Consider the following 18150-nt stretch of genomic DNA (forward strand, 5'->3'; position numbering starts at 1 on the left):
TCGCCAAAGCTTGCTAAGGTGAAGACTTGTGTGGTAGTGGAGCTCTGAGAACGATGACTCCAAGAAGAGAACTCCTTGAATGTTCGCATTGGTGGACTACCCAAAACATGGGAAACAACTAAGAATGACTTCTCCGAGCTCTTCAACGTCCTCAACAAAACCCTCAAGCCGATACACCTTGACTATGTATCAGGGAGGGAAGGCAACCATATGGGAGTTTCTCTCTCCCAAGCCGTCTACAACATCGTCAAACACACCCCTTAGCCTCTAGATCCCCCCCCCCCCCCCCCCCCCCCCCCTCTCTCTTTTTGTATTGTCTTGTTTTTGTAACCCTAAGGTTGTACCCATTTAGCCACTAGGAATCACCAAACCATACCGACTTTTGAGTCTTTGTTTCAATGTAACAACCTATTCCCTCTTCATAGTGAGAGGAGTCACTCTTTTGTACGCATGTTTTGGTCCCATGGGTTATATGTGACCTCCCGAGGATGATAAATTCATATCTCTCTCTCTCTCTCTCTCTCTCTCTCTCTCTCTCTCTCTCTCTCTCTCTCTCTCTCTCTCTCTCTCTCTCTCTCTCTCTCTCCCGCGGTGCACTATGTTGTTGTCATTCAAACCGCTGCTGTCCGTGTCCTAGTTGCTCAAAGCTAGGTCTGCCCCCTGCTCACTCCCCTGATGAGTTTTGCGTGCACACGGGCTTGGCGTAGAGGCCACTCGGGTCCGTTTTGTGCTTGCGCTTGTCACTGCTAGTAAACCAAGGAAGTGTGTTTATTTTGAGGATGATCCCAATTCATCATTGTTCTCTTTTGATATTTTGGAGAGTTCCTCTTCCTTTGACTCCAGTGGTGAGAGCAGAAAAAAACAAGAATAAGAACACAGAAAAACAACAAACGCAAGAAGAGCAGGTCCCGCAAGAAATCTCAAAAGCGTTTTGACAATTTGGATGAGGACTCCTTGTCCTCTGAGAGCTTAGGTTCCAATGAGCTCATGTACGCAACAAAGAGAAAATATGTTTTACGAAGCCAACTAGTATGAGTACCTGGAGGATGAGGGCAAGAAAGCTTAGGATTTGAAGGAGGGTGGGTAGGCTTTAAATCTCAATACGTTTTCTGGCTTTAAAGATACCTGTAGAGACCTTGATTTTATCCAGCAATTTGACATTTCTTTTATGGGAGGGCCTTACTCAAAGTACTCCAAGGTACAAAGAGCGGTGTGATATCTCAAAGGGAATGCCCAGACTTATGAAAGCACTTAGTATGTGTATTCCTCAAAGCCTCATTTGTGTTGTAGGGGAGGAATTTGTGTGATCCCACATTGTGTTTGAAGGATTTTGTGTTCCATACCCTACTTTGTTTCAGTGGAAAGCACTTACTATGTGTATTCCTCAAACCCTCATTTTTGTTGTAGTGGAGGATTTTGTGTGAGCCCACATTGTGTTTGGGGGATTTTTTGTTCCATACGCTAGTTTGTTTCAGGGGAAGTTTGTGTGCCTACATCCTCATGTCCACAGGAGGCAAAATTATGTACCTAACCCCTAGTGTGTTTTAATACTAGGTTTGTGTTTGAGCCACAATGGTGGGTTGGCATCTCATTCCATAAAATTGGCTCTAAGATTGTCTATTTTTCAAGAAAACCTGATCATAGGATATCATTGAGGTCCTATGACATAGAGGAAAATTCTAGTATACCGTTTATCCCAAAAAAGTGCAAAATTACAAAAATTTAGTTTTTTAAAAATAGTAAGAAGCCACAAAACTGCCTTTTAAATTTAACAGCATACATGCTTTTGAGGCCTTAAACAAGTCGACAATTTTTTTCTAAAAATAGTATATGCATAGATTCTCATGTTACCATATACATGTGGTAGTGATGTGTGTGAACACACTAGGACCGCCGGGGCATTTTTTCCCTCTTTAGGAGGTTTTTTCCCCTGTGCATTATATATACGCCCATCACTCTAGGGCTATCTATCTTTCCATTGCACACTAAGTAACACACTCTCTATTGTGTGCCTTGAGCTTCCTTCATCTTCTCCAAGCTGTGTGTGTTTCTCTGCAACCCTAATTCCAACAATTGGTATCAGAGCAGGTCACATCCTCCCGGGCTTAGTCACCAGCTGCTCCAGCACACGCCTGCTCACTTTCTCCGATTTCAGTGAGCTTTGGCGAGCGTTCGCAGGTCGACAAAAATTTGGGGGGGCTCAAAGAGCTTGGTCTGCTCAGAATTTTGATTTGGGCTCATTTCCGCCTCCGTTTCCACTACAGGCAGTACTGCACAGGCTATTTTGTCATTTTGTGCAGAATTTTTGTCAGTGCCGTTTTTTGCATAACAGGTGCCTTATAGTCTTCTACGGTTTGTGCTATATAGCACAGGTTGTTCCTGCTCCGTTTCACCTATTCTCGGGCAGTTTTCACATCAGGTGCAACATTTACCATGGCTGACAACAACAACACAGATGTGTTCAAGATGTTTTCTTCTGAGGATAGGTTGGATGGGGACAACTACCCTATGTGGGCTTATATGATGCAGCATGTTCTTGTGTCAAAGGGTGTCTGGAACATTGTGCAGGGCATTGATGTACGTCTTGGTTCTGAGGATGTTGCAGGTCTTGTTGCGAGGATTGCAGCTGTTAGAGTTGTTTTGCCTACGGCAGAACAAGCTCATTGGGATGTTAAGGATGCGCTGGCTCATGCATTGATTGCGTTGTCTGTGAAGCGCACCATTGTTCCTCACATCCGTGCAGCAAAATCTGCAAAACAGGCTTGGGATATTTTAGCAGGTCTTTATGCAAGCCGCAATGAGGCTAAAATTTCTTTGCTGCATAAAGAGCTGGAGTCAAAGATTATGCATGAGGAAGATGATATGGACACTTTCCTTGCTAGTGTCAAGGATATCAATGAGCAACTTATTTCTGCAAGTGAAGTTATTTCAGATAGTTCCCTTGTGCAGACAGTTCTTGATGCCTTACCAGATTCCTACCAGACTTTTGCTAGTACTTGGAGACTTATGACCCAAGGAAATCCTGAAGTTGTCAAGTTTGATGCATTATGCACATTGCTGTTGCAAGAGTCACTTTCCAAAAAAAACAGGACTAGGCAGCGTGCAGTTGAACAGGCTTTTATTGCTTCTCAAAATAAGGGTGGTAACAGTAATGCAACCACTTCTTATGGTTCTGTTGCGAGTGGCGAAAATTCTGTTCATAATGCTTCTGCTGGCAGCACTTCGCTTGGCAATTCTGGTGATAAGGGCAAAAAGAAGATGCGTTGCCATTATTGTAAAGCCAATGATCACTTGATAAAGTCGTGTCCTAAGTTGAAGGCCAAAGAGGCTAAGAAGAAAGAGGGTGGTTCCACTGCAAATTCTGGTTCCACTACAAATGCAGCCATTGTTGAGTCTTCTGTGAAAGGAGACAGTAATGTTGATGTTGATGTAGAATGGGATTTTAGCGCAGAGTGCACTTACAATCCTGCTGTCCATGATGCATGCTTGTCAGTTGCTGTAGATTCACATGTGTGGTATTTCGACAGTGGTGCTACAAAGCACATTACCTCACATCGTGAATTGTTTACCTCTTTTGAGTCTGTCCCTCATGGGAATTCAGTCACTTGTGCCAACAACACCTCTTATCCAGTTCAAGGAGTTGGAAAGATTGTGCTCACTGCTGCTAATGGCAGTTCCTTCACACTTGTTGATGCACTTTATGTACCTGGGATCAAGAAGAATCTCTTGTCTGTATCCGCTTGCTAGAATTGGACTTGTAGTCAAATTTGTGGATGACAGATGTACAGTGCTGAAGGTAAGGAAAATGAGTGCTATAAATTGATCTCGTCTAGTTCCTTAGGGGAACGGTGGACCTGCTTTTACTAGTCAAAGTAGTAGTACCTGTGTGTGTGTGTAGCTTGTGCAACAGGCAAGGTACATGTGACAAGCTTATACCTAAGCATCTCTTTGTAATCTCTTTTAACTTATTTTGCATCTAGTCTATTGTGCATTAATCAACTTATTTTTCATCTAGTCTATTGTGCAATTGTGACTCTCTCAAGCTTTGCACTAACCTCTACAAGCATGTCATTTCCATGAATGTCACACTAATCTACCCTCCTTAACTCTATACTGAATGGGAATAATGATGTGAATGTGATGTGACTATTGTCATTATGCAAGTGCTGGACATATGTGGTCTAGTAGATCAGTACATAGAGTCACAGTTTAATAAACTAGTTTTTGTCCTAATAATACCAAATTCGTAACTAAGTGTTGGTGTATAGACCATAGATTTGCACATGCATACTATACTAAATACCACCAAATTTGGACCTTTTAAGAACCAAATTGGGTACTATGTAGAATATAATTCATAGCATGCATACTATATTCAGCTCATAAATGTCCCTCCTACAACATGTAATTCACAACATGCATACTATATGCCACTCATAAATGTGAATCCTACAACACATACTCTAGCTTTCTAACCTGCTCAAGGTTGTAGCACATTGAAACATGCATACCTATACTATATAGAATTAAACTCCATAGCATGCATAATGTATTAAATAGTACTAAATTTGGTAATATTTAGTATCAAATATGGTATTGTGTGGAATATAGTTTCACAACATTCATAATATAATGAGTTTAGAAATATGCCTCCTACAACACATAATTTGGTTTAGGGTCCTACGTTCAAAGTTGTAGCACATTAAAAAGTGCATGCATTATGCATACATAGTACTACATCACAAAATACTGAGGCATGAAAGATTTAATAAAATGATTTGCAAAATTCTGCCACACTTGTCATAAAAAGTGAGCATGTATAGCCCATGGCACAAAATACCAGATGCAATAATTTATCACCAAAAATGAGATCATGAACTGATCAGATATGTCATCCACAAATTTAAAAACAAGACCAAGTCTAGAAAGTGCAAATATAGACATAAGGTTCTTTTTTATCCCAAGTACATAAAGTGCATCAACAAGTGTGAAAGAACTGCCATTTGCAACAGTCAGCACAATCTTTCCAACTCCCTTGACCAAACAAAAGGCATTGTTGGCACAAGTGACTATATTCCCATGAGGGACCTCCTCAAGAGAGGTAAACAACTCAGAATGAGAGGTAATGTAAAAAATTGATGATGTGGCAATGCTCAAACACACACACACACACACACACACACACACACACACACACACACACACACACACACACACACACACACACACACACACACACACACACACACACACACACACACACACACACACACACACACACACACACACACATTCGGATGTTCATACTGTGTAGGCCCATGTGGCCCATACTCATCTTTTGTTAAGTCATTTAAATCTTTTGGGTTGTCTCCTCCCGCCTTAGCGGTTGCAGAATAGTTCAAATGATTCTTTTTGGAATCCGTAAGTCTCACGAGAAAAGGGATCGGATTTCTATGTAGAAGAGAAATCATTAGTGCTATGATACCACTATAACAAACTTGGACACCCCAAGTCAAGATTCTACCGTGATAGAGAAAAGATTCACTTCAAAACATTTCACAAATCAAAAGAGATTCAAGAAGGGCCGGCATAGTTCCGTGCCAAGAGATATTGGCCCCAAATACTGGCGTCCCTTTCAGTTCTTCTTTTATATTAATCTTTGAGCAAAGTACAACCAACTCGTGGGTGCTCTCTCTCAGACTCTACGTCCAGATGCTCTGTAGAGTGAGCCCCTTGGGTCACTTATAAAGATTTTACAAGGGTTGCTAAAAGCAGAGCCCCAAAAGAATTAAAATGAAAAGAAATGGCTCCCAAAAGCATTATCTCAAAAATTTACCAGCCAAAAGCAGCCAACAATTATTGCAAAAATCCGTACACACTGCCACATCAGCAAATCAGTGTAGCCTACAAAAATCTGTACAATCAGTTAGTGGAAAATTTGAGCGTCCATACGCTACCACATCATCCAGTCAGCGCATAATCTGACCGTCCGTACTGTCAATGCAAATTACGATCGCCCCTAAGAAAGTATTGTAATGGGTTTCATTTTTGATCTTTAGAAGACATGGAGTGGGCACGATGGCATTTGGATGTCATCAACAAATTTAGCAAGCAAGCTCAGTTCATTCCAGTGAAGAAAACAGTCAAGCCGGATCATTTAGCGAGATTGTTCATTGCACATATATTTTGACTACATGGAATGCCTGAGACAATAGTCTTCAACACAGATCCCCGATTCATGAGTTTGTTTTGGAGGGATATTTGAGAGAACATTGGCACAATATTGCAGTTCTCGTCATCATTCCACCCGTAGGCAGATGGGCAATCTAAGATTGCAAATTTAGTTGTTCTCAATTTATTGAAGTCTTACATCTCGGATTGTTGCCTTTTGACTCCATGTGAGTCTACTGAAGCCTTTTAAAGGTGATGTGCCAATTGATTGGGAGCCTGATGAGCAACCCAAAGTGGAGGAAAGCAAGGAGATACTTGTTCTAGAACAGATTTTGGCACACAAGGAAAGAAAGACAAAAGGTAAAGTGATTGGTGGTTCTTGGTTGGATTCAAGAACTATCATGCATTGGATGCAAAGTGAATGGAGGAAGAGGACCTAGCAGATACTCCTCAAACTTTGGAACCTTACCTTGAAGCATTTAGTTTAGCATAGTCTACCCCGATAGAACCCCGAATTCAACAAGGGTGAATCTAGTAATGTGGGTTTGCATACGAGGGGAGTTACTCCGCTCCTTTGTCAACAGATTACCCCAATTTTTGAATAAGGTCGCTGATGTCCCCTTTGGGTTTCAAGGATACTAATGGGTTGTTGACCAATATTCTGCTATATGATTTTATGACACAGAATTTTCAAAATTGAAATATGATTGATTTGTACTCCCTCATTTGAATTGTTTGAGTGCAGGAACTAAAAGATGAAATGATTGCAGCATTTCAGTCTCATAAATCTCTATAGACATGATTAATAACAAATCAATGAGGTCTGGAATGGATATAGATGTGATTACTAAATACGTTGTTGGCAGTCATGGTATGAGATTTGGAATGAATTTTTCTGTGATTTTTCATGTGATGTCCTGTGATGTGACTGTCGTTTCGTACAAGTGCTAGATGGCATGTTGTGTCTAGTGCATCGGTACTAACAGTAAGTGTCTACTAAGACAATTTATGGCCTCTGTCTATTTTGCAGGCGTAATCAAGGGCGATTGCAATTCTTTCAAGAGGAAGGTATGCCACAAATTGATGATGTGGCAGTGCCCGGACACACACACACACACACACACACACACACACACACACACACACACACACACACACACACACACACACACACACACACACACACACACACACACACACACACACACACACACACACACACACACACACACACACATACACACACACACACACACACACTCAAATGACGTGGAAATTGTTCAAAATCCGATAATTCCCGCTGACAGTACGGACGAGTGGATTATGCGCAGACTGGATGACATGATAGCGTATGAACGCTCAAATTTTCCGTTGATCGACTGTACCGATTTTTGTAGGCTACAATGATTTGCTGACGTGGCAGTGCGTATGGATTTTTGCAATTACTGCTGGTTGCTTTTTGCTGGCAAATTTTTGAGATAATGCTTTTGGGAGCCATTTCTTTTGATTTTAATGTTTTTGGGGCTCTGTTTTTAACAACCCTTGTGAAATCTTTATAAGTGACCCAAGGGGCTCACTCTGCAAAGCATCTAGACGTAGAGTTTAAGAGAAAGCACCCTTGGTGTCAAGAAGTGTGCAATATGACTAGGAAAGAGCAGGGCCTCTGACTGTAAGGATTCGTAGAAAAATCAAGCAAGGCGTAGATGATTTGAAGCTAAAAACACACTAAAAAAGAAAAAAACTTCAGCCATGAAAGCTCCACTTAAGATTAACTCAAAACTCTTGTGTGTGTGAGGATTAGGTGTAGCCTCGCTCCCAATTGCACAGATGTAGTGCTCATTCGACCTATTAAAAACCCTAAATTTATGCTTTGATTCTTTGTTGTGACCATTTCATGGAAGCTTAAGTACTTCATTGGAGAAGCCCAAGTAGTTATTTGAGGAGGGGAAACCCTAATTGGAGGCCTCACAGCCTCAACCATGTAGTAAAAGCAGCAAGAGACTGCAATGGCACCCTGTAAAGGAATGGCTGTATCTCCTTGATTATATGCCCAAATGAGATCATTCTTGGCTCTAAAACTTCCCTCTCTACTTAGGAAACGATGGAACTGTCGTTGATGTGGCATTTTGAGCTATTTTTAGGCTATTTTTGACCATTTTTAGCAAAAAAATATCCCTTTTTGTCCGTAAAATGCCCAAACGAGCTGGGAAAAATCCCCAAATTTGTGAAAAAATCCATTGGGCTCAAATTTCATACTGAACCTCATTCTACCACTTGGTAAGAACTTTGGATACGTCTTTTATGCCCACGTACGAAACCTGCTATTTTTGGCCAACATCACCCGCATTGAACTTTCTAGGCAAAAGGAGCGTGCCACTTCGAAACACTTGAAATTTGTACATTTCTAAAGCAAATTAAGAATTATTTAATGTGTTAAAACATGCCACGATGTCGCGTCCCCAGCCTCGCCTGCCCGACAAGGTATGTACACGCCTACAACCATGGCATCTTTTTCGCATATATCACATTATGTACATTGTAGGATTTGGTCCCACACAACAAAAGCATTAAGAGTGAGGTTGATTTTTTTTTCACATTATGCACGTGCCACGACACGACATCCACCCCCTCTAAACCTGCACATCCTCTGAAATGTGCCACACATATTGTTTTGTCAGTCTTCATTTAAGTCCACATACATGTCGATTTCATCATCGCTTGCAACAAAATCTAACCCATCATCCTCTCGTTCTTCATCCACATCCATAACATTTTCATCAGAGCCTTCATTTTGACTTTCCTGTGAATCAAAGGGATCTGTATCACCTCTTTTTTTGAATAAATTGATTCTTTTCCTTGTGATGAAAATCTTCATTTCTGTCCTGTCTAACTTATGCAAGGTATAAGTTGCATTCCCATGTACATGCTGAACCACATAAGGACCAAACCATCTCTTTGAAAGATTTCTTATTATTGAATGCTGGTTTTCAAGAATATTGTCATACACCAACACCCAATCACCTTCCTCAATAACTTTAGGCCTAAGGCTATGCCTCTTATCAAATCTGTCCTTATTCTTTAACCTTGCAGAGAAGCTAAGGAGAAGAGAGTAGAAAGTAATTTTTGAATTCCATCGGCTTCACGTAAAGAAGGTTCTTTTCATAGCACTCTATAGAAGCAAAAGCATACCCGCATTGCGCACACCACAAAAATGGGTGGTTCGCCTACAACCATTGCTCTTTATCTCCCTATTTCTTTATCTTCCTCTCTCTATCTATCTCTTTCTCCCCATGGATATCTCTCTCTCTCTCGCTCTCTCTCTCTCTCTCTCTCTCTCTCTCTCTATATATATATATATATATATATATATATATATATCTTTCTCTTTTCCTCTCTCTCTCTCTCTCTATCTATCTCTTTCCCTCTATTTCTCTCTCTCTCTCTCTCTCTCTCTCTCCTAATCAGGTGGAAGGCAAAGCTTTGCGTACCAAAGCTACCAGTTCCGTATGCAAGTTCTTGCTTGAGGATGTTATTTCCAGGTATGGATGTGTTGGTAGAATTACTGTTGATAGAGGAGAGCTGGATGCAGATGAAGCTCAGGATTTCTTTGCTCACTTGGGCATTAAATTGGCTCTCACTACAGCATACAATTCAGAGGGTAATGGTAAAAGTGAAAGAGGGCATCCGCCTATTGTTAAAGCTTTAGCAAAGGCATGCCAGGGACATATTGGTGATTGGCTTAAACTCCTACCATTTGCTTTATGGGCTGATCGAACTACACATAGTTTTGTTACAGGTTTTATGCCATTTGAGCTAATGTACAGGCAAAAACCCATTATGCCTACAGAGGAAGCGGTTATCTCTTGGACCATAATGCCATGGGAAGAAGGTATATCTATAGAAGATTTGCTTGCATTGCGCATACGCCAACTTGAGAGACGTGAAGAAGATATTGAGCAGGCTAAAGTAATGCTTAAGGAAGCAAGGTTGAAGAACAAGGCAGCGTTTGATGATAAGCACAGACTACAACCTCGTGCCATTAAAGATGGGGATTGGGTCCTTGTATATGACAGTAGCCTGGAAAACCAGTACACTGCTATGCGGAAAATGGTTAAATGATGGTTTGGACCATATGTAGTACTTCATGTTTATGATAATGCGACCTACAAGTTATGCAAGCTTGATGGCACTAAGCTCAAGGTGCCTATTGCAGGGAAAAGAGTTAAGTTGTTTAAGCAACGAGATGGTGAGATTAATATTGGAGACTTCAACACAGACCAACCTCCTGAAGAAAATGTTATGTATGCATCACACGACAATTCTGATGATGCTCTAGATTTATGCTAAGTCAAAAGAGTTTTTGTTATGCGGTCAATAAGCTTACATGGCTGACTTCTTTGGACAATTGATGAAGTATCTTCACATTTTTGTTTAGATTGGTTCTGCTAACAGAACTTGAAGGACTTGATGGCCATTCCGTGTGCAGACAGAGTAAGGCATATTTGAGCTTGGCAGGGTTCCTTAAAGAGATCTTAATGGTCAAGCCGTGTGCATCATTAACTGGAGCACTTGAGTCTGGCAGGGTTCACTAAAAAAGTTATCAATGATTGAATGCTTTAAAGATACAACAGATACAATTCAGGAGACTTTTGATGGATAGCTGCCTAATGATTAACCTAGGACATTGATAATAGGGTATACGCCTTATTTCATTTTTCGTAAGTTTACTAGTTACGTGAGTCTGATGATGGTAAGGAGCTTAAGGTACTGTAGCTGTAGCAGATGTAGATTGAAGTGCTATTGGCACAGACCGAAGGCTGCCGGAGGCTGTGCAGGTTCAGAGGGGTGGATGTCGTGCAGCTTCGCTGCCATGATGAGAAAAAGAGCAGAGAAATGCAAGCTAAGCTTCTTTGAAGCCTACACATTTAATGGTCAGTGATCAGGGCTTGTTAATAGGCCAAGTCTAATGATTAATGTATGCCAAATGCGGCTTTAAAGGGCCAATTGATGCCTTAATGATGCCAAAAATGAGTATGCCTGAAGTGAGCACATATGTGATTTTATGATCTAGAACTGCAGTGCTTGAAGTGCTCTACCGGCCTGTCTTTACGGCTCGTCGATTGGAGTCACGGTGAAGAAGTTATGGCACTTTGAAGTTTAAGTCAATTACAGATATGTACCGGATTGGGCAACTGCAGCTGAGTTGACAGAATTGAAATGAATCCATGGGCCTGAAGTGCTCACTTTGTGGAGCACGTCGGTCTTTCAGACCAGTCATCGGAGTTCTGATCTCCAAGATATTATCCGTTAAAGATTCACCGGGGGTCGGATCCGTACCAGTTCAGTCCGCTTGATCGGAGTTCCATCTGGGAATTTTACAGCCTCGACAGGGTTTGTATGCATTTTATGCAGTTTAAGAAGTCTAATAGGATTTACGGCTTGGCAGGCAGAATCCGGTGTCAGTTGTTGCCACGCTAAGCTGGGTAATTTTTGCATTATTCGGGATGTTGTTATGGACAATAAGATTCTCGAAGATATTGCTAGTCAAGGCTTACTAAAGAACATTATCGTGCTTGACATTGCTTGGCCGACATGTGTACCAAACATGATGCCTTTTATTTGTTGCTTAACATTGCCCAGATGATATGCATGCCAGTTGTGGTGCCGTTACGAAAGCACAAAAAGTTATTGTTGAGGTCTTAGTCGAGAATGTCGTCTTTTGGAATGCAATGATTGCCGGCGGTGCCTAGGTTGATATGCATGCCAAATGTTCTGCCTTTATGAAGTTTAAGGGCCGAGAGGCCTCCCATATGCACCAAAGGCCAAGGGGCATGGCCGCCCGCCCCAAACCAAACTAAATGGGCACCCAAAGGCCACCCAAAAGGTTAAATGAAAGTGGGAAAGAGAGAAAAATAAAAATGTAAAGAGGAGGCATGGCGGGCGAGCAGTGAAGGCAGCGCAAAGAGGAAGGAAGGGAGTCATAGCTCCTTGAGAGGCGCTCAAACGAGCAGGTCCAAGAAGCGAAAAATGCTTAGGAGGTCGGGGCGCCAAAGTTCGGCACTGTCGGAGTCAACTTTTGCGTTGGTCTGTGGCCTGAGGCCCGACCTGCCACGTCATTCGGTCTTGATCCCGCGCCACTTCATTAGCGCCCGGCGCCACTGCATATGAAAAGCACGCTATTAATAGTGAGGGGTTATTGCATGCGAGAGGAAGGAAGGGCACGAAGCCAAGGAGGAGAAGGCAAGCTCCGTGAGCTCTCCAAGGAAGCAAGCTTCTCGATCTCCAAGGAAGCAAGCTTCTCGATCGTCATCGAAGCTAAGCAAGAGGCAAGAAGCAAAATCTTTCTCTCTGGAACCCTATAGAACCAAGGGTCAAGAGCTTCTCCTTGAACTCCATCGAAGCAAAAGGCAAGAGATTACTTCTCTCGCTCTCTCTCACCCTCGTGTTGGAGAAGGGGAAGCAAGGAGAGGAACGAAGTCTCTTTCTTTCTTCCGACCTCGGCTACCAAAGAAGGAAAGAAAAAGGCTAATCAAGGTCTCTATCTCTCTCGGCCTTCTGGTATACTAGAGGAGACTCGCTCTCGAGTAAGCAAGGACAGAGGATAAACTCTCTCTACTGTATTTGAAAGATACAAGGGTATCAAGCAGGGGATTTTGCCGGATACTTACCTCGTAATTAGTTTATAAAGACTCTAATGGCGAGTATAAGTGGAAATTTTACAGACTTGATCTAATTCGAGAGCATTAAACTCTCCTAACTTTATCAGTGCCTGTAACGGAACACATTTGTAATCGAATTCCACTTCGGCTAATCGTTAGCAGTTTAAACCATTTCGATGTCGAGTTTTAAGTATTTAAAGTGTTGACAGGGATCTGTTGCCTTGTGCCGTGCGTCTTGTCTCTCCTATTTCCCACAGCAAGCAGCCCGGTGCTGACCTGGCTCACCTCGCGAACCCATATCCCCCGACACCGTTCTTGGAAATTGCTTGTTTTCGTAGTTGAGACTATGATAAGAGGATCATCAAATCACATTCAATTTCACTCAAAAGACCATTTGAAAACACTAAAGTTTTAGCCATAAAACCTTAATGCTCATACAAGCACAATTCTCAATCAAAACCCAAACCTCTTTCATGGTATCATGTAGCCTCGCCCGCAATTACATAGTCGTAGCATCAAACAGTTGAAAGGAATGCTCGACCTTCCACCTTCACGACGATAATTTTTTTATTTTGCAGAGATTTATGAGCTTCTAAAGTGAAGCCCACACACCATTTTGATAATGGAAACCCTAATTCACTCCCTCACAAGCTCACATACAAGATTGCAAAGAGGCGAGACTGCCCTACACATAGATTGAGCAACCATGGAAGCCATTACATAGTAGTGATAAATTGCAGGTTTTTTTTTGTAAAAAGAAGCCCTCTCTCTTACCCGCGGAATTTTTAGCTGATGTGTCAATTTTTGGGCCATTTTGCCACTTTGGACCAAAGCTAGGTCATTTTCATCTCATCTTTTATCCAGAAAATACCATTTTTGATGCGAAAATTCCCAAACGGAGTTAGAAAAATCCCTAAATTTGTGGGATCACTCGCATAAGCATAGATAAGCATGATTTTCATCAATATACCATTTTGGGTCACTTTCCATGCAATTCTGCAACGACGCCTCTTAGCTGCTATTTTTGAAAGTTTTTGGTCGCATCAGTCTTTATAGGCGAGATGAGTGTGCCACCATGAAACACTTGGACTATGTGCATTGTCGAACCAAATTAAGCACCTTATCTAGTGGAAAAGCATGCAAATGGGCCACATCCAGGGCCACGACTCCTCGGATAAGTATGCACATGATAATGACCGCAGTAGACGCTTCAACATATATCACAATATGTACATGATTGCTTTTATTTGCATACATCGAGAAGTGTCAAGAGTGAGGTGAATGTTTTTATTTCACATTATGTATGTGCCACGGCATGACATCCACCCCCTCTGAACCTGCACAGGCTCTGGCATGTGCCAACATATTCCCTATGTAGGTTTAATCTTCATTAAGATCCACAAATATTTGGATGTCATTTTCATCTTCTGCAAAGTCGGGAAGATCATCCTCTGCTTCTTCATCCTCATCTGTAGCAATGTCATTAGGTTCTTCATCATCATCTTGTGAATCAAAAGGATCATTATCATGTCTCCTCTTGAACATCTTAATTCTTTTGCCTGCTATGGGAATTTTAAGCTCTGTTCCATCAAGCTCCCTCAAAGTATATGTAGCATTTCGATGCACATGTTTGACAATATAGGGACCAAACCACCTTTTTGCTAGTTTTCTTTGTGTGGTGTGTTGATTGCAAAGCTACTATTGTACATTAGGACCCAATCACCCTCTTCAATAGGATTTGGTCAAAGCCTATGTCTTTTATCAAACCTATCTTTATTCTTTAGTCTTGCATTCTTCAATCGAGCTATTGCTTTATGCGCAAAGCAAGTAGATTTTCCCTACTTACACCATCTTCCCAAGGTAATATGTTCCAAGTAGGAACTACATCCTCAATTGGCATGATTGGCTTCTGACCATACATCAATTTAGTACGCATGTAACCAAACATTGAGCTATGAGTTGTACAATCAGCCCATAAAGCATATGGTAGCAACCTTGGCCATTCACGCATTCTACCTTTGCATGCCTTAGCCAAAGCTTTGACAATAGGAGGATGTCCTCTTTCACTTTTTCCATTTCCCTCTGGATTATAAGCACAAGTCAGGGCTAGCTTGATACCAATTCTCGTAAAGAAATCCCTTGCTTCATCTGCATCTAACTCACCTCTATGAGCAACTATCTTTCCCACACAGCCATAGCGGCAAATTACATCTTCAAGCAAAAATTTACAAACAGCTTCTGTAGCTTTTGTCCTCAATGCACGCCCTTCCACTTGGTTTGTCAACTCTTCTCATGCAAGTACCAAGTATCTCATCTGCCAAAGTCCTAAGGGCATTGTGACTAGATCAACAACCAATTTATAGTGCATGGCTAATGGGTATGTAGGATGCAATCCATCACGATGGCGTACATTGGAATACATTTAGCATGTGACACAAGACTCTACAAAATCCACTACATCCTTATACATGCCTTCCCACAAATATCTCTCTTTCACTTTGAAAAATGTAGCCCATACACCTCGATGTCCAGCATATAGTCTTTCATAAAGCTCTTTGATAACTTTGAGCTGAGTAGGCTTATCACATACTACTCGTAATGGATTCCCATCTCTTCTTTTAGGATGTTTCCATAAGTAGCCATCCCTCAAGAAGAATCCATATGCTTTCTTTCTGATCCTTTTGAATTCTGATTGAGTCCAATCATCTTACTTTTGTAAAGTACTCAAGTAGCAACCTATGAGCAACCATTCATCCTCATAGGACTCCTCTGAAAAGGACTCAAGTCAAGATACAATGCATATATCATCACAATTTGCATGAGAAATTGTGTAGAATTTTGTGCCCACATCTTCTTCCTCATCAATCATATCATCCTCATCTTTATACCTTGCCCTTGAAAGCATATCTGCCATTGCATTATCTTTTCCTGCAATGTGATTCAATTTTGGGTTCAAGGACTTTATATAAGAAATCCACCTATGCATAGCAATATCAGGAGTAGAGCAACTTGCAATCATCCCTAGAAGTGGTAAGCAATCAGTCTCCACAACTACAGATGCTCCAATGAAGTACTCTTTGTCACACTTTAATGTTGTAACCACCCCCCATAAGTCTCTTTTTACCTGTGGATATGCTCTTTGGAAAGAGCTTAGCACCTTGGCCCCAAACCTCACCACGTACCTGTGTTTCTCTTCATTGTCTTGTCCTATTGCCCATCCAATTCCCGTTGGACTAGTTTCCACCGTCACAATCACCGGTCTTCCACACTCATAGTCAATCTTCCTCAATGTTGGTGAAGAAAACAACAATTGCTTCAACTTTCTCATAGCTTTTACATGTACATCATTCCATTGAAACCTTTGGTTCTTCCTTAGCAATTGATAAAGAGGATCTGCGACATGTGCATAATGTGGAATCCATATGAGATAGAAGACACATGCACCTAGAAACCTTCTCACCTCAGTGATATTTACGCATAATTCCTTCATCCTCTGTATTGCATCCACTTTAGTTGGAGAAGGTCGGCGACCGCGAGGATTACAAAGATGTCCCACTATCAATATTTCTTCAACCCCAAACACTGACTTTTGCCCAGATAATGTAAGTTGCACTTCTTCGAGCCTTGTTAAAATTCTATCACAATCATTGATGTGGTTTGCTACATATTTACGGCACCCCCTCGAATCCAGAGCCTCATCTTTTTTAGCTAAGTCACATCCTTTGATTGGAACGTCATCAAGAAAAGGCATTTTAATTTGAGGTATGAAGTCACAAAGGACTTTGTTCATACAGTTCATCATGTGCGCAACCAAGTTGGTTGCTCCCTGCGATAAGGTGCACATCCTTACCAAACCCAAGGGTTTTCTCATGGTAGTCAAGTCCCTACTTTCCATTGCTAATTGGAATTGATCATACCCTGAGTAAAAATCCCCCATAGAATATATTGCCCTTCCTACTAATGCTTCTGCAAACTCATCTACATTTGGCCATGTACCCAAATTCCTGATTGTGACTTTGTTGACAGGCTGCATGTCTTCAATGAAGCGTAGAGCTCGATTTTTCTTTGGCACTGTGAACCATCTGCTTGAGTAGGGGGCACATGAAGGTTCCAAAATCCCCATCTTTATCTTTTCATTCAGTAAATCTATAAGCTTTGGCAAGAGTGCTTTTGGAACTTGAATTGGTCGTAGATTCCAAGGTACATGAGATATAGTGAATATTACCATTGGCTCGACTATAGATGGATCCACACACCCTATCTCATGCGGCTCAAATGCAAAAGCTTTTCCATGTTTGGAGAGTGTATATTCAAAGCATTTTATTCCAATATCTGTCAAGGAGTCATTGCCTCCAACTTTTAATATCTTCAATGACTCTTGCGTAAACTTGTGTCCAATTCTTTTTGGATCTCGGAGACTAGATTTCAAAGAAGCCTAATCCATCATTTCCTTGCAATCTGTAGGCAAAGGCAACGCCACTACTTTCACCTTCTTTGCTATAGTTTCGTACTTCGTCTCCACTCGCACTTCTAGATCTTTTTGCACATTGAAGAACTCCTCATCTTTGAAAGACTCAATGATTCTATACATGTCCATAGAAGCTACTTTTACCAGGTCATTTCATTGTTGAAAACTAGAACTTGTTATAGCATTGAGATCACCCATAGTATCTACAAAAGAAACCTCCTCAAAAACACCTCAAATGTACTCGTCTTCATCTAGAAAATTATGGTTTATGTATTTTCTCTGTACACTATTTACATATTGTTTTTGTCCTTTCTTTAAATCTCCAAGCATTGTGAAAGATAATGATCCATCCTTTGCTACTAGGGCACCAGTAGAAAAAGCTTCGTCTCCCTTCGGATCAGGCGAGAACCTTTTTCCTTGCGTACCATTGCACTCACGCTTTACAATGATACTCGGTCAAAACCCCTCATCTCCCTCTGATCTCGAAACTCCTTGCTTTTTTCTGGTAGAGAATGGTCCCTTAAGCTGTCACGATTTTGCTCATGGTCACAACGCAAACTGTCAATAATTGAATAGCTCGTTTTCCATCTTTGCTTTTGGCCCTGGCATAGGCAGATCCATCATCCAACACTTTTGTCTCCATTTGCACTGCGGTGATGTACGATTGTCCAAGTATTAGAGGATACCTTGACATCTCTTGAACAAAGAAATTTTGCTCACCTTTCACATCCCCTATGGTTACATTAACATTTGGACAAGCACCATAGAGATCCCCGGATGAGTTTTTTGCGGCCCTAATCATCCACCCATGGTCAGTATCAATTGGCCACTTTCCCTTCATATAGAGACTCT

The sequence above is a fragment of the Adiantum capillus-veneris genome, chromosome 6 (assembly GCF_014529385.1).
Source record: "Adiantum capillus-veneris isolate H3 chromosome 6, ASM1452938v2, whole genome shotgun sequence".
NCBI lineage: Eukaryota > Viridiplantae > Streptophyta > Polypodiopsida > Polypodiales > Pteridaceae > Adiantum > Adiantum capillus-veneris.